Source organism: Rhagoletis zephyria, unplaced genomic scaffold (assembly GCF_001687245.7).
Source record: "Rhagoletis zephyria isolate East Lansing unplaced genomic scaffold, Rhagoletis_zephyria_1.1 Rzeph_scaffold_00034, whole genome shotgun sequence".
In the NCBI taxonomy this organism is placed as follows: Eukaryota; Metazoa; Arthropoda; class Insecta; order Diptera; family Tephritidae; genus Rhagoletis; species Rhagoletis zephyria.
In genome coordinates, this window is record NW_016157118.1 from 478,294 (window position 1) to 499,732 (window position 21,439).

General features: G+C 33.2%; 1 protein-coding gene and 1 long non-coding RNA gene across 7 annotated transcripts in view; both read left to right on the forward strand.

The window, feature by feature from the left end:
- LOC108364849 (neural-cadherin-like) overlaps window positions 1-21,439 on the forward strand; it is a 539,754-nt gene that overhangs the window by 253,019 nt on the left and 265,296 nt on the right. The window lies entirely within an intron of this gene.
- LOC108364879 (uncharacterized) lies at window positions 11,645-19,331 on the forward strand. The gene is made up of 3 exons (XR_001847839.1): window positions 11,645-11,727; window positions 16,979-16,980; window positions 19,318-19,331. It is a non-coding gene; the product is annotated as an uncharacterized LOC108364879 (long non-coding RNA).

Here is a 21,439-nt window from a genome sequence, read left to right on the forward strand (position 1 = left end):
CGTTGAAAATTATTGAAATCGGACTAAAATTACGACCGCTTTTCATATAACGGTATATTTCAGAAATGCTTGAAACTGCAATATTTCGAAATTTAAGGACGCTAATTTACTTAAAATTTATACACCCCGGATTATCGTGTAGCGGTAGCTTTCGGAAAGGTGGAAAACATATATTTAATAATTGCGCCGGGTATTTAATGTTCGGCTCCGCCCGAACTTAGACTTTCTTACTTGTTAAACTTAGGTTTATATGGGTTTTGTTAGAGAAAGAACTGTATTTTAATTGAAAATTCTGAAAAATAAATAAATAAACATAAGTGGCACACAATATCACTTTGAAATGGCGTGCTATAGATATGACCGATACTGTATGTATATATATACATACACATACATGTATATTCATCAGTTATCAACGGACCCAATGGATTTTTTTTAGGTATTTTTAAAATTTTCGCCTTGCTCTTTATCAATAGACAACTGTAATGCATATGTCTAAAACCATGCTACGAATATAAAAACCACTTGCAACAAATGAGTTCATCCATACACACATACTATGTATGTACAATAGCGTGGGCCGAAAATTCGCTTTTCCAGAATTTTGATTGGTAATAGCAAAAATAGCAGTTTGGGATCTAATTACCAAGGTGCGGAAAAATTCGCTCACGAACGCTTAAAAATACGATCTTCTCATATTAGCTCGTCTTGCGATTGAATTTTACCGCGATAAATTACTTATACCCTTATTATTGCCAATATACAATACGAACATTCATATATCGTCACCTAAGGGTGAAAAGGTGCCAAGTCCAATTTTTGAAATTCTTCAGGAGAGACGAAAAATCGATGTAGTTTCGTGTTACCTGCCATTCTGAATCAAAAACTAGCGATATAATTTATGGCATACTTGGACCAAGATTCCTGAAAAGTTTGCCAATGGGACCATACCCAACCCTATTCTAGGCGGAGGTCTTCGAAATCGAAGTCTGTATTCGCGAATGTCATCGTAGAAGGCAAATGAGGCCAGAATAGGATATTCAGGCAGCGTTAAAGGCCTTAGAGTCTTTTAAAACGGCGTAAGGCTAGGGATAAAACGATAATAAATACAAGTACATACTCGATACTTTTCGTCCGATACCAAGTAATTTCGGTATCGAAACTTTTGAACCGAGTACTGAGTAGGTATCGGAAGAAAGTACTTATATCGAAACCCGATTCAGTGAAAATTTTATTTCCGGCCTTTTTTTAATATAATTATTATTGTGAATATCTAAACATTTTTGGAAGTTTAGTTGCCAATGAAAAATTCCTACAAAGAAAGACTTATAATCATCTCATTAACATATCGCTAGCTTGAAGTGCAAAGTTGCTAAGTCCACTTTTTGTGAAAGCTCATATTTGGATATAGGAAGCAAGGTAAATTAAAAACGCAACGTCCTCAAGTTTATATTCAATTAAAGGCAACTTTACTAAGTCCAAAAGAGGCACACAAAAAACGATAAGCTCACAAAAAATTCTAAATCTTTTAATTTGCAACGGAGCCTTCTGCAAAATTCTTGAAGGAAATGTTTTGAAAAGTTTTTTTTCCTCCCCTTTAAATTTTCTACAAATGGCAGCTTTTCACTCTAAAAATGATCAACATGATAACTTCTTTCAGAAATATACCATTGTTTCTTTGCAGAACTGCTGTTGAACAGTGCTATAATACAGATAACTTGTATTAATAAATTCATTCGTATGAATTAAATTATAAAATAATTGTTTCTCTTTGTACAAAAATAAATAATAAGTATAATAAATAAAATACGTACATACATACAAACGAAGACAATTCTGTTAAAAACAACGTATTGGACTTTGCCCTTTTTCTTGTTTTCTGGGAGGCCATCCTAGTAAACCTTGTTTTAAAACTTAAAACTTTTCTTAAAAAGATTAAGTAGCATTCGCCTAAAATCAAAAATTATAGTGACATAAGTTATTTTGACAAAAATTCATAGATATGTCTCGCAAAGCGTGGAGCGCAAATACGTTTGCATGGTCACGAGTCTTTCTGCGGTACATCCAAATAATACACTGCAGACCTACCTAGGAGCTAGCTGGGAATAATCTCAAATTGCTGCCCATTGGCTAAGTCAAAGGGAATAAGACAATCAAAGAGATTCATAACTCTTTCCAGGAGGAACTCCGAAAGACATCTTGAACTTAGAACTCTTACTGGCAACCTGACAGCACACTACAAGTTAACGTACCGTTTAAATTAAATGAGTCTTTCTGTAGAGACGGACTGTAGGTTTTATGGCCTGGTGAAGGAAACTCCAGAGTATATTCTATGTGCCTGTCCACGAAGCATGAATCGTAGATTGATACACCTTAGAGAACGATTGTCTTCTCCATTTAAAATTTGGAACATGGCATCATCGAAAGTGCTGAGCTTTTTAAATAGCCTAAGGAGTGATTACAATTAGAATTTAGCACAATATATCTTCTTAGGTCGCAGCGAGGGTATCTCCGACGTAATAATAATAATATCGTCACTAGACACGAATAAAGATGCTCGGGTGTTTTGACGACGAAAAAGGACTCATGAAAAAAATTTGCGAAAAAAGACGAGAAAAAATGGATTCAATATCATTCCGGAAAACATACATACATTTTTTCTCTTTAACATGTATCAAAATTTGTACCACGCGAAAAATTTAAGTATCTCGCGAAAGGAGTGAAAAAATAAAGTATCTTCTAAAAATTTGCAGAAACACGTATCACTTTTGAAGTATATGGATCAAACAGGCAACACTGTTTCTATCATTCTTGCTTCTTTACTTGTTTGTTAGTAAATTTGCTTGCTTCACGAAGCATTGCTCTATCCTTTGCAAGGCCCAGTAGTAATCAACGTTTGTGTTGCTGTGTTGGGTGAACATTCCAAAAGCTGCTATTCAATCGCTTGTTTTGTATGGAAAAAGGTTTCACATGTATACAGATTTTAACAATTTGGAATTTTTGTGAGAAAATATTAGAAATATTTGACATTTTAGAGACCAAATAATTTGAAAAAAAAAAATCAAATCAGCTGCTCTATTGATATTACCTGTTTAATGTGCCTTGGGCGTATTCTTGTTTTCGTACGAATCGCAAATCATGAAATGTTTCTTTCATTTTCCGCACAAAAATTTCAAATTTTCGATTCGTTAGGAAACAGGAATATGGTTACGAAAATACTTGCACTTTGAAATTAGCATATCGTTGCGGAAATGTAGAAACGCCTTAACGGATTTTTTTTTTCAAATACGAGTTTCTGAATTAATTATATTATAATATATATATATATGATAATTAAAATTTTTAGAGCTGTAACTTAAAACCCCTTGAATGTCGGGCACTTTTTAAAACAGCCCTGCACACAGAACTGCATGTGTTGGAGGTTTAGTTTTTTGCTTGACCTGTTTAAAATGAAAAAGTTCAGTTGGTATATTCCTACATTTCATAAACGATATGTGATTTAATAAGACTGGTCGAATATTTCAATTTTTTCTGATTTTTTGTTTCCCCAGAAAGATATTTTGCAACAATTTTTTATGAATAAAAAAACAATAAAAAATAGATGTCAATAGAAACTGCGACACAGAAAAAAAGCCTTGGGAATTTAATTTAATTGGATTAAATAGATCATGAGACACATATAGTGAAACGAAAAAAATTGCCTCAAAATTTCGTTATGCATTAACTTGTAAAGCAAATAGTTTTCGAAGTTATATTAAAGGAAATCCCTTTCCAGGTACACGAATGAGACATCAGCCACATTTAAATTGATCAATTTGTAGTGATCAGTTTCCAGAATTCTGACTATGATGTATTTCCTAAAACTTATAAACTACCTGCATTAACTTGATTTAATTTCGGCAGCTTTAAAAATACTCGAAATTGTCATAATTACATACCTACATATATATAAGTATGTATGTATGTTGCAGAGATGGATGGCATATGTTTTCAATTTAATTGTACAGGATTTAATCACTTGTAATATCTAGGCTAGCAGTGCATTGCTGTACGACATTTCTATTATTCATTCGTGGATATGTATTTCAATTTTTACTATGTTTTACTAAATGCGCCAAAAAATACTGCAGTAACCGGGAACAGTGCACATCCAGTATTTTATGCATGCACCAGTGGCGGTGTGACTGTAGGCATGCGAGTTGCAGTAACATCCCTGCAGTAAATCGCGCTTGTTCAAGACTAGCCCTTTAAGAGGCGGTACTGGTTCTCGATCTATCCCAACGCATTGCTTTCAATTGTCTCTTTTTACATGGCGATGTCCTACGAAGTGGAAATTGCTCCCCTCTGCAGAACTTTTGAACTAGTTCTGCACTGGTTCCATTTTGGACACATATGCGACAATAAGTTTTTTATGTAAAAAAATTCTGATTAGATGTTTTTATATTTTTCAGTTTTTTCTGTTCTTTTAGAGATTACATTCTATTAAATTTTTATTTATTTTTTTTATTGTGTTTATATTAAATTTCATCACTTTCTCTTCAATTTTTAAGCGGAACTCATTAATTTAAATTTCTTAAATCTGAAAATCACAACTGCCTCCACCGCGATTTGAACTCGTGACCAACGATGTTAGAGTCGGAGGTCTTCCCGCTGAGCTATTTTCGTATTGTACGGGAAGTGCGAATTTGTGCATTTGCTTCTCAACAGAGCACAAGTAATATGGTAGACAGACGGAGAAAATTAATTTGAATTAATAAGCATAAATGCAAATTAAAATTTTACCCTTACAGACGGCAGTAATGCGAATAAACCAGCCGCAAGGTCGTGGGTTCGAGTCCCACGGTCAGGATACTTTTTTTATTTCTTTTTCATTCTTTTTTTAATAGTTCTATATTTTTTTTACGTTACTTTCAGTTAGTTGTTGTTGAATTTTTAACAAAATTCATCTCTAAAAATTAAAATTAACTAATAGTAAAATAAGAAATGTGATATAAAAAAAGGCAAATGAAAATAAAATAAAGTAAAATTAAATATATAAATAAAAAAAATAAAAAAAAATAAAATAAATAATAAAAACAAAAAATTTTTCGCAATCGCTCCAACCGAGTATGGAACCTGGCAGCTACTGGCTTGTAGCTCGCAACTCTCACCACTCGGCTACCGCGTACGCGAAACTCGACTGCTTCGTTTGCTTACTTGTACAAAAGACAACAACTGGCCGTTTTCACCAGTGTTGTCATCGAAAATTCCCCGGATCTGAGTTAATTCCCAAAAATTTCGTGCATTTGTTCGGCTGCTTATGCTCATTTTAAAGAGGAAAATGCATGAGTTAAAGCAAATTAAGGCTGGTTATGCAAATAATCGAGCCCGTTTGTCTACCGTATAACACACCGAAAGTTTTAACTGTCCCTCTCTGCAGTCGTTTTGCACTAGATCAGAGATGGTTCTGAAATGTGTAGGGCGGAACTAGCGCTTTAAGAGACTGTCTCTAAATTTTACTGCAGGGATGCAATGTTTGTCACTCCATCTAATATATATACGTATGTATGTATACATACATAGATACCGTGCCACATCCCAAAGCTAGAACGTGTACACGTAGCATCCCTGTGGTGAAAATCTCCAGTTCTGAACTGGTGCGCTTCTAGTACATTTAGGCCCAGTACTGGTAGGCGATAAATCTCTTTTGCATGCAAAAAACTGGCGAATTTAACATGACGATATCCTAGGTCCTAGGAAGTGTCGATTGCCCACCTGCTGCATCCCTTTTTCGATAGTTTCGAACCACTTCTAAAATCGACAGACGAAAAAAAAGTACCATGATTTTTCAATCTCTTTGGTTCTTCCGTGTGTGCGATTTTAAATAATTTTCAAAGAAATGTGTGTTTAATTTGAAATTCAATTTGTCTGAATGTTTGTTAGAAATGTACGTTTACATACCTTTGTCTGTAGCTAAGTTTGCAGAGGTGCCCGCTGTTATTGGTTAGATTCCAGATGGTCCCAAGATGTTAAAATATTAACACAAATTTTTGTTTTTATAAACAAACTATGAAAAAGCTTCTGCGAAGTGCAGAATAAAATCATATTTTAACGAAAAAGCCGCCAAACACATATCTATATAAAGTAAACAAGCCCCCGCTGCATCCCTTTTTCGGTAGTTCCAAACTAGTTCGAAATGCGACGGATAAGATCTACTTCATTCTGCATCCCATTTTCTATAGTTCCGAAGCAGTTCGAAACTCGTCACCTTAAATATAGATTTCTAATGAAAAAAGTGAAATAAAATAATTCTTTAAAGTACAACATATCGGTGATTTCAGACTGGTGGGGATCTAGTTTCTATCGGACTGGTTCATTTTTGGCGATAAAGATCTAGTACGGAACTAGAAATTTGATTCACTAGTCCTCAGTTTGTCTGCAGGGATGGCTTGTGAGTACCTACATATGTATGTGCATACATACATATAAAGTATATAAGTATGTATGCCACGGTGGCAACACCTTTCCTTAGCCCAATTAAATACTTATAAGTAAATATGTATTTTCTTTTTCGTAATCATTGCGCGTTTTGTTAAAATTGCGAAATTCTATGTGGCCAATTTCTTCAAATTCAATGCATTTCCTTGTTGTTCTTTGCCACTATCCTTACCATTTTATTTTTTATAATTTTTGTATTTTTCTCTATTTTCAAAACGTGTAGTACCTGAAAGTAGATGGTGTAAAGTTTTTCACACAGTTGCACTTTTCTGGAACTTAAGTTTATATCCCTTTGTATTTATTTTTGCCAGCTTTCGCAGTTTTATTGTCCTTCTTTGCTTGAGTGCAGTTGGTTAGATTTTCATTTTTTATTTACATATTTATGTATATAGCTGTACATAAATACATTAGTATGTAGTTTCCCCGTGGGAAATAAGAGCACGTAATAACGCCTTACCAGGAACTTCAACTTCACCCGATGGTCTTTACCCCCTTACTTTAACAAAGGCGAGGCTGCCTTGTGGAAGTAGGAATTTAGAATGTATATTTGGTATCAGATATACAAACATCCTGAGCCTCTTTACCAAGTAGGGTACGTATAATGTAGAGTAGTCGCTCGGAGTAGTTCGGCGCCCGGAAATAACTTCGGTGGCACGTTATTTTGCAACTTAGAACGTAAGGTGTCATAGCAGGTGTTCATTTTGTGCTTGACTAATAAATGACATTGGTCACGATCACAATTTTGGTATTAAAAGCTGAAAGAAAACATGGATTACCGCGGAAGGCGTTTTCCTATTTTCTCAGTGGGTTGCCGTAACATTTCGATAAAATTACAGCGCACGGTCAAACACTTAAGGCTATGCCAGATAAAGCGCTTGCTTAGCTTTGCATGACATGTTCGCTTTGACAGATAATATGAAATGTGTGAAAATGCGCCAAGCATGCTATATACATAGATCGTTTTTGCTGCAGCCTGGAAGCGAAAAGATGGCCAATACCCATCTTTTTGTGCGCGTTGACCATCAGCTGGTTTAATATTTATTTTATTTCGTTCAAATTCGAGATTTCAGGCAGAAACATAAAATTTAATTACATTGCTGATATTTTTAAAACTAAATATGTAAATAAAATCCACATCAATTTTCACGGGTACACCAATCATCACACAATTTTTTCGTTGGCGTTCATTGGGCATACCTTTTGCGTCTAGCGCTTTGCTGGAAAAGTTATAAATGTTACGCAAAGCCACAAAGTTTTATCGGGCATGGCCTTAACACTTGGATATATGAATGTCTATGTATATATGTAGAAATACGAGTGCATACATGTAAGTGTGCACGAGACAAAAAAGTTTGACGTTGACATAAGAAGCGAAAAAGAGGCGGACTATAAAATTGCAAAATGAATTGGCTTTTTGCGTTTATGTAAAAGGTGGACAACTGAAGGCATACCTAGAAAACTTTTGCACACTGATGGCCACAATTCTCTTCCTCCGTTTTTACAACTTATTACTAAGAGCACAAAATAATTGAAATCTACTGGTTCAACTGTCAGTGACAAATGCGAAACTAAAAAATGCTTATGAAAGTTTTGACGGAAAGTTATGTTATCTCTGAATGGTAGAAAGCTATTAACCATTATCACCTAAATTTTAGTCGACCGTAGAAAATGCGATAAACTTTTGCGATAAACTCTGCGATTCCAATCTCTGTGGTGTGCTAAAGTTATCCTTATGGCTGGGTTTCACTATGTCATATTTTGACGTCAAAATTTGTCGACATATTTTGACAGAACTTTATCTCCTTTATCCATACTTTTACCGATAATATTATGTGCCAAAAACAGACAGATCGTCGATTTATCAGCACACGTACACGACTAAAGACCTATCCTGATCGAAATCCATCAATATAGTGCTTTTTAATCTTGTTTTACAATGCGTTTTCACTTATTTGACGACAAGTGCCATTGAATTTGACAAAGTGAAAATAAGCCTTTAGCGACGAGGCGCATTCTTGCCAGTGTTGCCGCGACGTCATGAAAAAATGCATCGTAAAAAAAAAAACAAAAAAGGGATCAAATGTATCTCAAAAAATTTTTTTAAGTATCCAAGTATCAAGTTAGAAAATATTGTTCAAAAACTGATATTTGGTTTTATACCATTGCTTTTTATTATTACACTGTACAGCACTCGGCTGGGTATTGAACCAAACCAACTTAATTTAAGAGACTGAGTCATAAGGAAAAAAAAGTAATTTCTCTGTTTTTCGAAGTTAGCCTCCGAAATCGAGATATGGGTCCTCGAAGTTCCAAATTGGACCTTTGGTAAAAAATTATTTTTAATTATTACATGTAAAAGGCAAAAATAGTAAAAATACAGACGTGTTCCGCCTTTTGCTCTTATTTATATGGTATATACATTTTTTTTCTGAAAACTTATATTACAGATGCTATAACGGGTCAAAGGTCAGACCTTCGATAAATTAAAAACTTAATATTTCAGAAAATTTTGAACTGATTTTTAAATAATTCATACCGTTGTAAAGGTGATTCAACCCCCTTTCTTGTGATATGCATATTTGTATACTTCGTATTTAAAAATTAGAGAAAAAAAGAACATTTAAAAGAAAAAGTAACTTATTTTTTATAAAAAAATATTTAAAAAAAACTACCAACCGATTTTTTATGCATATTTGATACTTCGTGAATAAAAGATTGAGAAAAAAACACTTAAGTGGAAAAAATAACTTTTTCTTATGAAAAATAAATTTAAACAAAAAAATTGCTCACCCATTTTTTAAAAAATTGGCATCGTTGTTTAGGCGATTAAACCCCCTTTCGTCTAATATGCATATTTGTATACTTCGCATATAAAAATTTGAAAAAAAAAATTTAAAAGAAAAAGTTACTTTTTTTGTATAAAAAAATATTAAAAAAAGACTACCAACCGGTTTTTTAAAAATTGGTATCGTTGTAAAAGCGATTAAACCCCCTTTGAAAATTTTGAAATTTGAGAAAAAACACTTAAGAGGAAAAAATAACTTTTTTTTTATCAAAAATAAATTTAAACAAAAAATTGCTCACCGATTTAAAAAAAAATGGCATCGTTGTTTAGGCGGTTAAACCCCCTTTCGCCTAATATGCATATTTGCATACTTCGTATATACAAATTTGAGAGAAAAATTAAAAGGAAAAAATACCAAGTTTTTCTTATAAAAAAAATTACAGAAAAATTACTAAAATTACTAAAAAATTATTAGTGTTTTAAGCATTAATTCTTTCTTGTTCACCCACAGCCCTATTAAAAATAAAGCAAAAGTATATGTAACAGAAGTCCAAGGCATATAAAAATACAAAAACTCCATGGTTTCTGATTTTTTACATAACAGGTTATGTATGAAAATTAAAGGTAATTTTCGGTTTTATTTAAATAAAGTATTCAATTGTATTACTAATTAGAAGTTTTTTTGTCAATGTTATTGTGGCTTATTAACATTTTTAATATTTTTATTGAGCTTTGTACCACGTATGTTTATTAGGAAAAATTGGAAAAGCAACAAAGTCTAAGGGCCGTTTGCACCATGTCTAGTTAACGCTAACTGGAGGTACATCCTTCAGTTAAGCACGTTAACTGCTTTATCGATCACATGTTATATGAAGGGTGTCGATAACGTCGATAAAGATGTTTAACTGGGAGTTAGAATTAACTAGACATGGTCCAAACGGCCCTAAGCGGTAGAAGTTAAGTTATAGCAGCTATTTCGGAGATCAGCACATCTCCTCATCAGACTTCTTTTTTCTAGACTTCAGCAGGGATCGAACCTGCGTAATCGATGTTCAATGTCAGAAGCGTTAACCACTGAGCTATGTACATCCCGTAAACTCTTGTTGCTAATTCATTTTTTGTTTTGTTTTGTTTTTTTGTTTAAAATATTTTTTATAAGAAAAAATTGGTATTTTTTTTAAGTGTTTTTCTCAAATTTTTATTTACGTAGTATACAAATATGCATATCAAAAGAAAGGGGGTTTACTCGCCTTTACAACGGTATCAATTGTTTAAAAATCTGTTAATAATTTTCTTGTTTTAAATACTTTTTTTTTATAAAAAAAAGTTATTTTTTCCTTTAAATGTTGTTTTTCTCAAATTTTTATATACGAAGTATACAAATATGCATTTCAGAAGAAAGTGATTTAATCAAAGAAGTGCACGTACAAAGTTTCGTTAAGATATCTCGATTTTTACTCGAGTTATCGTGTGCACAGACTGACGGACGGACAGACAGTCACCGCTTAATCGATTTCTCTTTTCATTCTGATCATTTATGTATACATCTGTCTATATCTATCTCGATTCGTTTTGCCTATTACAAACAGCCGTTATGTGAACAAAGTTATAATACCCTTGTACACAAGTGCGCTCGGGTATGAAAAAAAACATCATTAAAAATTACTAATCTTTCCTTTTTTTATTTACTTAAATCACCTAAATTATTTCTTAAAAATACATGACATCCGCATTCGCTTCCGCATCCGCGGATGTTTGCTTTTAAACATCCTCGGATGCGAATGCGGACGGATGTCTAAAATCCCACATTCGCAACATCCCTAATACACACATCAAAATTCTTTATGAAAAAAAAAATATTTTTAAATTTTTTTTTCTTGAAACATTTTTCACACACTAATTTTTTGATAAAAAAAATAGTTGTTGAAACTATGTCACCGCAAAAAATATTGAAGAAAATCACAATGGTGGCTGTGAGTCAAGGTACATAAAAACAGGTAAAAGCCATGTTGACGTTGCTCTCAATAGGACCAAACCTTTAAACTTCAACTTGATTTATTTTTAACCGACTTCCAAAAAAGGAGGAAGTTATCAGTTCGTCGGAATATTTTATTTTTTTATTTTTTATTTTTTATTTTTTTTTATGTATGTTACCGCATAACTTTGGACCACGGCAACCGATTTCGATAATTTTGCATCGGAAAGGTAGTGTCTCAGAGGTGGTTCCATACTAATCTGGTTAAGATCCGAACAGTGGATCACGATATATATATATATATATATATACTTTTTTTTTATATGAGAGTTGAAGTCGGTTGTTTTTTTGCTAAAAATTACTTGTTATTTCCTATATTTCGTTACTCTTGGAAATGTCATATCGTTTTATTTTGAATGTTCGTTAATGGAAAATTTTAATTTGCTGTTGAATTTTAGCAGTGTTGTGCGGTTTAAACTTATGTAATTGTGTGCTTTATACCAATATGGAATGTGCAATAGTTAATTATGTGATGCTAAATACTTATAATGCACACACCACTCATTTCCAAGCGGTGTTCCTATGACCCTTATGCCAGCAAGACCCTCCAACAACACTGCAACAAGTTGTGATAGCTTAATAAACGTTACACAAATTTACATTAAACAAAGTAAATAAATAAAAATTAACTTAAAATTTACTTACAAATGTCAGCCAGTGGAATGTAATTTTGCCTTTTCCATTTCACTTGCTCATTCTCATTTTTACTCTTCCGAAAATTTGGACTTTTAAAAGTTTGACGTCAAATTGGCTTCTACCTGTTTTGAATGTACCTTGGCTGTGAGTATTGCGCAATATTTAAGTATAGTATTACGAGGTGCACTCTACAATAATTAGATTATGTATTTCTTTTACACCGAAGTTGATTAAAATGAGTACATTACAAATTTACAAATTTTTAGAATTTTTGTGAGTATGCAGTTTTGTAGCCCATTAAGTTTTAATATAATAAACTGCAAGCTTTAAGCTACTGCAAAATTGCGTTGATTTTTAATATTTTTTACGCTGACGGCTTTTTGCACTTTTTTCTTAAGGAAGAAAATGCGCAAACTCGCTTTCAAAGAAAAAAATTAAAAATTTAACGCCAGTTTTACAATCGCTTAAAACTTGCACTTTGTTATACTAAAATTTAATGGGCTACAAAACTGCATACTCAAAAAAATTCTACAAAAAATTAAAAAAATTGGTAATGTACTTAATTTACTCAACTTCGGTGTAAAAAAAAGCATAACTCAAATTTTTGTAGAGTGCACCCCGTAATACCAGTGTTGCCGAACTTTTCAGGGCGACCGGCTAGATTGGACAAAAAAACGGCTAAAAATGTTTCTACCAGAATTAATTTTTTTTAAAATATATAAACTACAATTAGAAAGACTAGTAAATCCATTAAATTTTTTTTGGTTAATAAGGATTATTTATACGTAGCTAAGCTGTATACCCCTTTAGTTTTGTTTAACAAAGGAAACTGTCGTTCAGAAGTCATGTTTGTATTACTTAAATATAAAAACAGAGATAAATTACAAACTTATGGCGTTTTCTTTTCTATTAAACAATTTTGCATTCTTATAAATATTGGATCATTTTCAGTAGGTTGCTTTTTGTCCCGCAAAATGACTATATTAGCTGAAAGTATGGCACTTTTGCTTAGTCGGAGAGCAATATTTTGAGAAATGAACACGTAAAGCTGTGAAAGCAGAAGGTAGTTTAATTTATTGACATTCGTTGTTGTTGCCGACCACTTCACTTTTAACAAGTTTATGACATTTAACTAAAATCATGCCACCAGATTCACTAGCAGAAAAATTTTTGTTTCCTACAAAAGTAGAAAAAAATTTGAAGTTAGTGAAGTTGGATGAAAATATTAAAAGTGTTGCGCGTTTCCAAACTGCCAGAATTCGGTACACCTGAGCAAACGTTCGAATATAAAGTTTTTTGCTTTTCCGAGGTAGGGTACGTAGGTTGATAACAAATTGCTGACGCAAAATATCTTTAAACCTCTGAAAGATGTACCATTATCCGTGGAACAGGAAAGAGGTCGGGTTAAAATGATGCCTGCAACTTGTAACAGTACCAATTTTTGGATTCTCGGAATTTTCTGATAAAGATGTGGTGCTGCTAAAAATATGTATGCAAAAATATAAGCACGAAACTATGTATTTGTCACAAGAATTATCCACATAAGATGAAAACTACTGCAGTTTTATTTTATAATATTTAAAAAGTATGTTTGCACCATGTATTGTCTTCCCAGAGAGTTTTGCTCTACATCGAAATTCGTGCTCTTTTATTTTCTAAGTGTAGCGAATAAAACTTCACATTTAAATTTAAGACATTCATAACAAATATTTTATGCAGAAAATTCCCGCTACGTTCTCCCAAATATAAACTGGGACGCAAAATTGAAGCAAGTTTTGCCTATTTTTCTTTAGTTTATTTAATATTTATTATTTTTTATGAATAAGTAGCTCATTACCTAACAAACAACATATACTACAAAAAGATTTCACACTTGGTGTAAATATTATGAAAATTCTGCAAAATTTCAGCAAAACTTGTAACTTTTTAATCTGCTAAAATGACGCGTCCCAGATTATGTGTATTTGGGTCACTCGCTTAAAACAAAAAAACATTAAAAGCGGCTCACTATCTGATTGTTTTTCAATTTTATATAACACAGTCCGACATGAAAATTTTCTCAGAGATAAGACTAGCCATTTCTAATAGATTTTGGAGCACTAAATTTGTAAAAATAAAAACTTGTATATTTGAATATTAATAAAATAAGGCGAAGAGCAAAATCGGTNAGGTAGGGTACGTAGGTTGATAACAAATTGCTGACGCAAAATATCTTTAAACCTCTGAAAGATGTACCATTATCCGTGGAACAGGAAAGAGGTCGGGTTAAAATGATGCCTGCAACTTGTAACAGTACCTATTTTTGGATTCTCGGAATTTTCTGATAAAGATGTGGTGCTGCTAAAAATATGTATGCAAAAATATAAGCACGAAACTATGTATTTGTCACAAGAATTATCCACATAAGATGAAAACTACTGCAGTTTTATTTTATAATATTTAAAAAGTATGTTTGCACCATGTATTGTCTTCCCAGAGAGTTTTGCTCCACATCGAAATTCGTGCTCTTTTATTTTCTAAGTGTAGCGAATAAAACTTCACACTTAAATTTAAGACATTCATAACAAATATTTTATGCAGAAAATTCCCGCTACGTTCTCCCAAATATAAACTGGGACGCAAAATTGAAGCAAGTTTTGCCTATTTTTCTTTAGTTTATTTAATATTTATTATTTTTTATGAATAAGTAGCTCATTACCTAACAAACAACATATACTACAAAAAGATTTCACACTTGGTGTAAATATTATGAAAATTCTGCAAAATTTCAGCAAAACTTGTAACTTTTTAATCTGCTAAAATGACGCGTCCCAGATTATGTGTATTTGGGTCACTCGCTTAAAACAAAAAAACATTAAAATCGGCTCACTATCTGATTGTTTTTCAATTTTATATAACACAGTCCGACATGAAAATTTTCTCAGAGATAAGACTAGCCATTTCTAATAGATTTTGGAGCACTAAATTTGTAAAAATAAAAACTTGTATATTTGAATATTAATAAAATAAGGCGAAGAGCAAAATCGGTTAAAAACGGCTAATTTTTTTTGCAAAACGGCTAACAAATCGGCTGCCGGCTAAATCGAATTATGTCCGGCTGTTTGCTGCGCAACCGGCTAAATCTAGCAGGAAAACGGCTAAAATGGCAACGCTGCGTAATACTATACGTAAATATTGCGCAATACTTAGAGCTACCATTGTGATTTTCTTAAAATTTTTTTGATATGGCATATTTTCAAAAACTAATTTTTTTTACAAAAAAATGTGTATTGAAAAAATTTTCAAGGAAAACAAATTTTAAAAATATTTATTTTTATAGAGAATTTTTATGTTTGTATTTTTAGGCCAGTTAAATTTAGCCAAATATTTTTTATGTCCGAAATAAAAGTCCCTTCGTAATAATAAACAAACCGCTTATCCAAATTAAACAAATGTGGTAACAAATGAAAGAGGACTGAAATAGCTTTCAAACAGAAATATATCGAGGAAAGTTGGTACCTATTTATATATTTTTTTATAATATAACTAGCAGACCCGGCGAACTTCGTCCCGCCCAAAATAAATTTTTTGTACACGATCAAAAGATTGGGTTTAATTTTTAAACCGCGCTGGGACTACTGCCTTTTTTAATCTTTTATAGTCTACTTTTTAAACCAGTCAATAGTTTTAAGCAATTTTTAATATATTGTGGCTTAAATTTTAGTCCAAGAGCTCGTGGTTCAAAAATAAAACCAAAATGTTTTATTTTTAATGAGCTTTGTACCACGATTGTTTATTAGGAAAAATTGAAAAAGCAACAAAGTCTAAGCGGTAGAAGTTATAGCAGCTATTTCGGAGATCACCACATCTCTTCATCAGACTTCTTTTTTCTAAGCTTCAGCAGGTATCGAACCTGCGAATTCGATGTTCAAAGTCAGAAGAGTTAACCACTGAGCTATGTACATCCCGTAAACTCTTGTTGCTAATTCATTTTTTTTATTCAACCAACTACTATCAAAATGTTTTAATTCTAGTTTCTGGGTTTGATATATAGAAAATTTGGTTTAAAATCTAAACCGAAATAGAAAATGTTTGCACACAGCGAAATATGGTGTTGATTCAAACTCAACATATGAAATCACATTTACATACATGCGTGGCTGTAGCTGAGTGTGCAAATCTGCTTGATACAATTGGTTGCTACTAAGGTTATCCGGTTTCAATCCCCATCAGACGGAGCATGAAATTTTATTTTTATTTTTTATTCTTAATTATGAAAATGTTTGGGTTTAAAATTTAAACCGAACTGTTTAAATTCTAAACCCAACATATGTGCCCTCTTTTTTTTAAATTTAGAAGGTTTGTATTTGAAACTGAATTTATGTAGTTTGGTCATATATGTAGTCCGAAAAGTTTAAATTTAAAACCGAAATTTTTAACCGTGTATTGAAACATTTTGGTCCAACATTTTCACCAAGAGTTCACGTTCATGATTTTTAGTGACGCATTTGTCTTCTAATATTACGGTTTGGTGGTTGTCAGAAAGCATATTTGTCGTCTTAAATAACTTAGCAAAACTGTACATGCATACAAAGATACGTAATAGTTTCAGTGCGTTTGAAAGGCGCCACGTCCCCTTTTCGAATAACCCCAATTTTCTCTAAGAGCATGGGATTGATTTCATATATCTCTATATCATTTTCGAGTAATTTACCATTGGAGGTGCCACGTCCCTTTTTCCAATAGCCCCAACTTTTCTTCATGACCAGTCGCGTTTTATATATCTTGTACATACCAGGTTCCAGTACTCTTCCATGAACACATTCAGAGATATGCAGTATGAAAAATTCGATGGAAGTGCCATGCCTCCTTTTCCGATAACCACAATTTATCTCCTTGAGTATGCGATTGCTTCAATATATCTCCATACCAAGTTCGAGACCTCTTCCATGAACATTTTCCGGGATATGCAGTTTGTATGGGAGGTGCCACGTAACTTTTTCCAATAACCGCAATTTTTCCATGAATATGCAAATGTTTTCACATATCTCCATACCATATTCGAGTAGTCTACCATGCACACTTCCAGAGATGTGCACTATGAAAAATTCGGTTTATATGGGAGGTGCACCGCCCCCTGCACCTAGCGGTTTGAAGTATACTTTACATACGATTCTCATACTTACCATATATAACACAAATTTCATAAAGATCGGTCGAGCCGTTTAGGAAGAGTTCGATTTTTATATGTATATTAGGTAAGTACGATGCGAGAAGCATAGAAAAAATTTCGATGACAAAAAAAAATATTTTTTCTCGGTTTCACAACTATCCTATCTTTTAAGTTGGAACCGATAAAATTTCATTGAAATCGTTTAAGCGGTATCGGAGATTGGCGTAAACGAACACAGTGACACTTTTATATCGAGCCCTAACCGCCAAAATAACGTAAGCGACATTTTTTCAAAATTTTCTTTTTGATGCAGAAATATTCCTAGAGCATCTAGATGCATTTCTGCATCAAAAATAAAATTTTGAAAAAATGTCGCTTACGTTATTTTGGCGGTTAGGGCTCGATATATTAAGATACCCTACTATAAGCACCTACCATAGATACGTTTGCGTACCAAATTTCAATTTCATTTGACTTATGGTTTTGAAATTATAGCTGATAAAATTTTCCACGCCCTACCACCTACCTACACGCCCATACCCTAAGCACCTACCATTGATATATCTGCGTACTAAATTTCAAGTTCGTGGGACTTATAGTTCCGAAGTTATAGCTGATAAAAAATGCCATGCCTATGGATGTGCCATGCACTCTTTTCCAAACTCATTTATATATACCCTAATATAAGTACCTACCATTAAAATGGCTGCGTACGAAATTTCAAGTTCAAGCGACTTATAGCTCCGGAGTTATAGCTGATAAAACATTCCAGGTTCATGGGACGTGCCGCTCCCCCTTTTACAAACCCACTTGTATATAGTCTACTATAAGCACCTACTATAGATACGTCTGCGTAAAAAATTTCAATTTCACGTGACATATGATTCCGAATTTTCCACGCCTATGGGATGTTCCACTCAGTTATATATGCCTTACTTAAAGCGCCTACCGTAGATATGCCTGCACACCAAATTTCAAGTCCATGGGACTTATGGTTCCCATGTTATAGTTGATAAAAGGGTCCACGTCTATGGGATGTGCCACGCCCACTTTTACTCTACTGTAAGCACCTACCATACCATATATATGACTGCATACCAAATTTCAAGTTCATGTGACTTATAGTTTCGAAGTTATGGCTGATTAAAAATTTCACGCCTATGGGAGGTGCCACGCCCACTTGTCGAATCCCAATTTTTTACCCTATTATAGGCCCAGGTGTCATGGCAATACTCTGTCAAAATTTTGTTCGATTCTGTCCGTCCGTTTAGGCTACAACCTGGCACATACATACATACATACATACATACTTCCACAAATATATAGTAGATATATCCTTCTCTTAGCATAAAATAATTTTTGGGGATGTCTCGGCCACAGGGCCACCTGTCGTGTAAGTTTCAAGTCCAAATATTTCTTTTAAATTGGCTAAATTATTTTCTAAATATGAGCCAAATCAGCAAGTAAATGCAAGTATGAATATCCGGACCCCAGCGCCACCTAGCGATTAAATTTTTAGTCGAAATATTTCCCTTTAAGGTGCTGAAATATGTTCCAAATATGAACGAAATCGGTCCAGCCGTTTAGTAGTTTAGTGACATTCAATATACGCAAAACTCTATGAGATTGTGAAATCGTGACGTCTCAGCTTTCTTCATTTTTCGGCAACAACATCAAAAAATTTCAAATATTTTGAAATCAAAGAACCTTCCACACAGAAGGCCCAAAAATGTGCTTTTTACAGAATTGAAATCGGTTGAACCGTTTGGTCAGGCATCGCCGTCATACGAAAGACATTTCATTTTTATATATATAGATAACATTTGTTAGGCCAAATTAAAGGTCTTTACTTTTAAAACAGATGGCAACCCCATTAAAAAAACCTAAAAGCCGTTTATATATTTTTTTATAATATACTAACATTTGTTGGGCCAAAATAAAGGTCTTTACTTTTAAAATAGATGGCAACCCCATTAAAAAAGCCTAACAAAATATTTCAAATGTTTCATCTAATCCCATCCAACCGTTTCCGACTAAAGACAGGTCTCGAACACAGTGTTTTCATTTCACCAAATTCCTAATCACCCTAAAAAAACCCTAAAAAAAAATGTCTAACTTCAAAAAATAAAACATCTACAGGTCCAGTTCTTTAATTTGATATCCCATTTTCGAAATGCGTCGTAACGGTGTATATCTCTATATCGTTGTTTATAGTACAAACCGCGTATCAAGAAAATGCAAAACCTCTTATGACAGGATGCCTTAATTTAAGAGTAAAACTTGTCTTATTTCCAAACGGTTCTCTCTTTTATCTCTAATTATCTTTTCTTCTTATATCTAAGCGTCGATAATTTAGTATGAAGCTAATTTTTTTTGAAATCTCTTTCGTTTGACATTGGGACACATATTTCAATTAACTGATAAATTATATTCAAAAATATTCCAAATATTCAAAGTAAACTAAAGATATATTAACACTCTTTTGGCTGAAAACCATATCTTAATACATAGAACTTGTGTATAAGATACATAAATTCGCCTTTGAATCAGGTGACAATCCTCTTTAAAAGCATTTTCAAACTGAAATTTTTTTAAATCTTTTTTAACTGATGAAATAAATTGAATTTGATTTTCTCAACACGTGGTAACTCACCTGAATATATACCCATCTTTTAATAATTCATTTAACTTAATAAATAATTTGAATTTAATTTTTTAAGAGTGGCAACACTTTTGAAAGATTTCCAAGTTCAAACTAAAGATTCGTTGAAAATGCCTCGTTTGCTACCCAAATTTTAATATTTCATATACATACTTTCGTATAAGTTAACAAAATTCGACTTTTAAAAAGGGTGTAACGCTCTTCACAATATTTTCTAGTACTACGTTCTTATGTCTGTCACCCATAAGGTGGCAAATATTTCAATTACCTTAGTTCAAACTGAATTTGAGTTTTTTAAACAGGTGGCAACCCTCATACATGTACTTAAGAATTAAAGCATTTTCAAAACCATTTTGGTTGATACCCATATTGCAATAACTCATTTAGCTTTATAAATAATTTTGAATAATTTGAATAATTCTTGTTTTTGCAAGGGTGTCAACCATTTTCGAAAAACTAAAACCTAAACCTCACGGCACATCTGCAGCCCAAGCCCTTTAATATTACACCTCATTTTTCAAAATTGAACGAACGGTGCGGATCAAATGGCATTGATTACACAGGTTTACAAAAAAAAAGTGTATGCATATTAAACCAAACCTATATATGTTATTCGATACGCTGAATGCGAATCCGAGTCCGTTAGTATCCACCACGTCAGGCTCGTGGTCAGTTAAAGGTCAAGTAGGGAAAAATTCATTGAATAAACCTAAAAATGCATACATATAAGGTTTTAGACTCACTTAATCGGAATCTGAGGTCCGTTAACCTCCATAATGTCAGCTTCGAGGTCATTTCAACGTCAAATAGGACAAAAAATTTATTGAAAAAAAAAAAATAAAATTGTTTTTGTTGTCGCTGAAACCGAGTATGGGGGTTCCTTGATTCCTCAAGGTAATCTAGAGGTCATCCCAAGGTCAAATTCCGATGAATTTTATTGAGTGGGGGTTTCCTTAGCCTCTTTTGACAATTTTAAGTCACCGAGCCCAGATGGTGTGTATCCGAAAATGCTAAAGTGTGGGGAAGACAGGCTTGTAGGGGCTCTAATAAGGATATTTAGGACCTGTCTGGCATTTCGCCACGTTCCCACTCTTTGATGAAAAGTCAGGGTAGTCTTCATTCCCAAATCAGGAAAGGATGACTATGTGCTGGCAAAAAGCTTCAGGCCAATTAACCTGACATCCTTCATGCTGAAAAGTCTGGAGCGCATGGTCGAGAAGTACATTAGATCAAGGGTTTTGGTGAAAAGCCCCCTTAGTGTTCGTCAACATGCATATCAAAGCGGAAAATCCTATGAATCAGCCCTGCATGACCTTGTGACAAAGATCGAGGTGGGCACCCTGAAATTGTGCATATGGAAACTGTGCATACGAAATAATGCATATGAAAAAAACCGAAATAATGCATACGAAAAAAACCGAAATAATGCATATATGCACAGTTTCGGTTGAAAACCGCAATAATGCATATTAGAAAAACCGAAATTATGCATATGCACTCTTTCGTTTGAAAACCGAAATAATGCATATGAAAAAAACCGAAATAATGCATACGAAAAAAACCGAAATAATGCATATATGCACAGTTTCGGTTGAAAACCGAAATAATGCATATGAAAAACCCGAAATAATGCATACATGCACACTTTCGTTTGAAAACCGAAATAACGCATATGAGAAAAACGAAGTAATG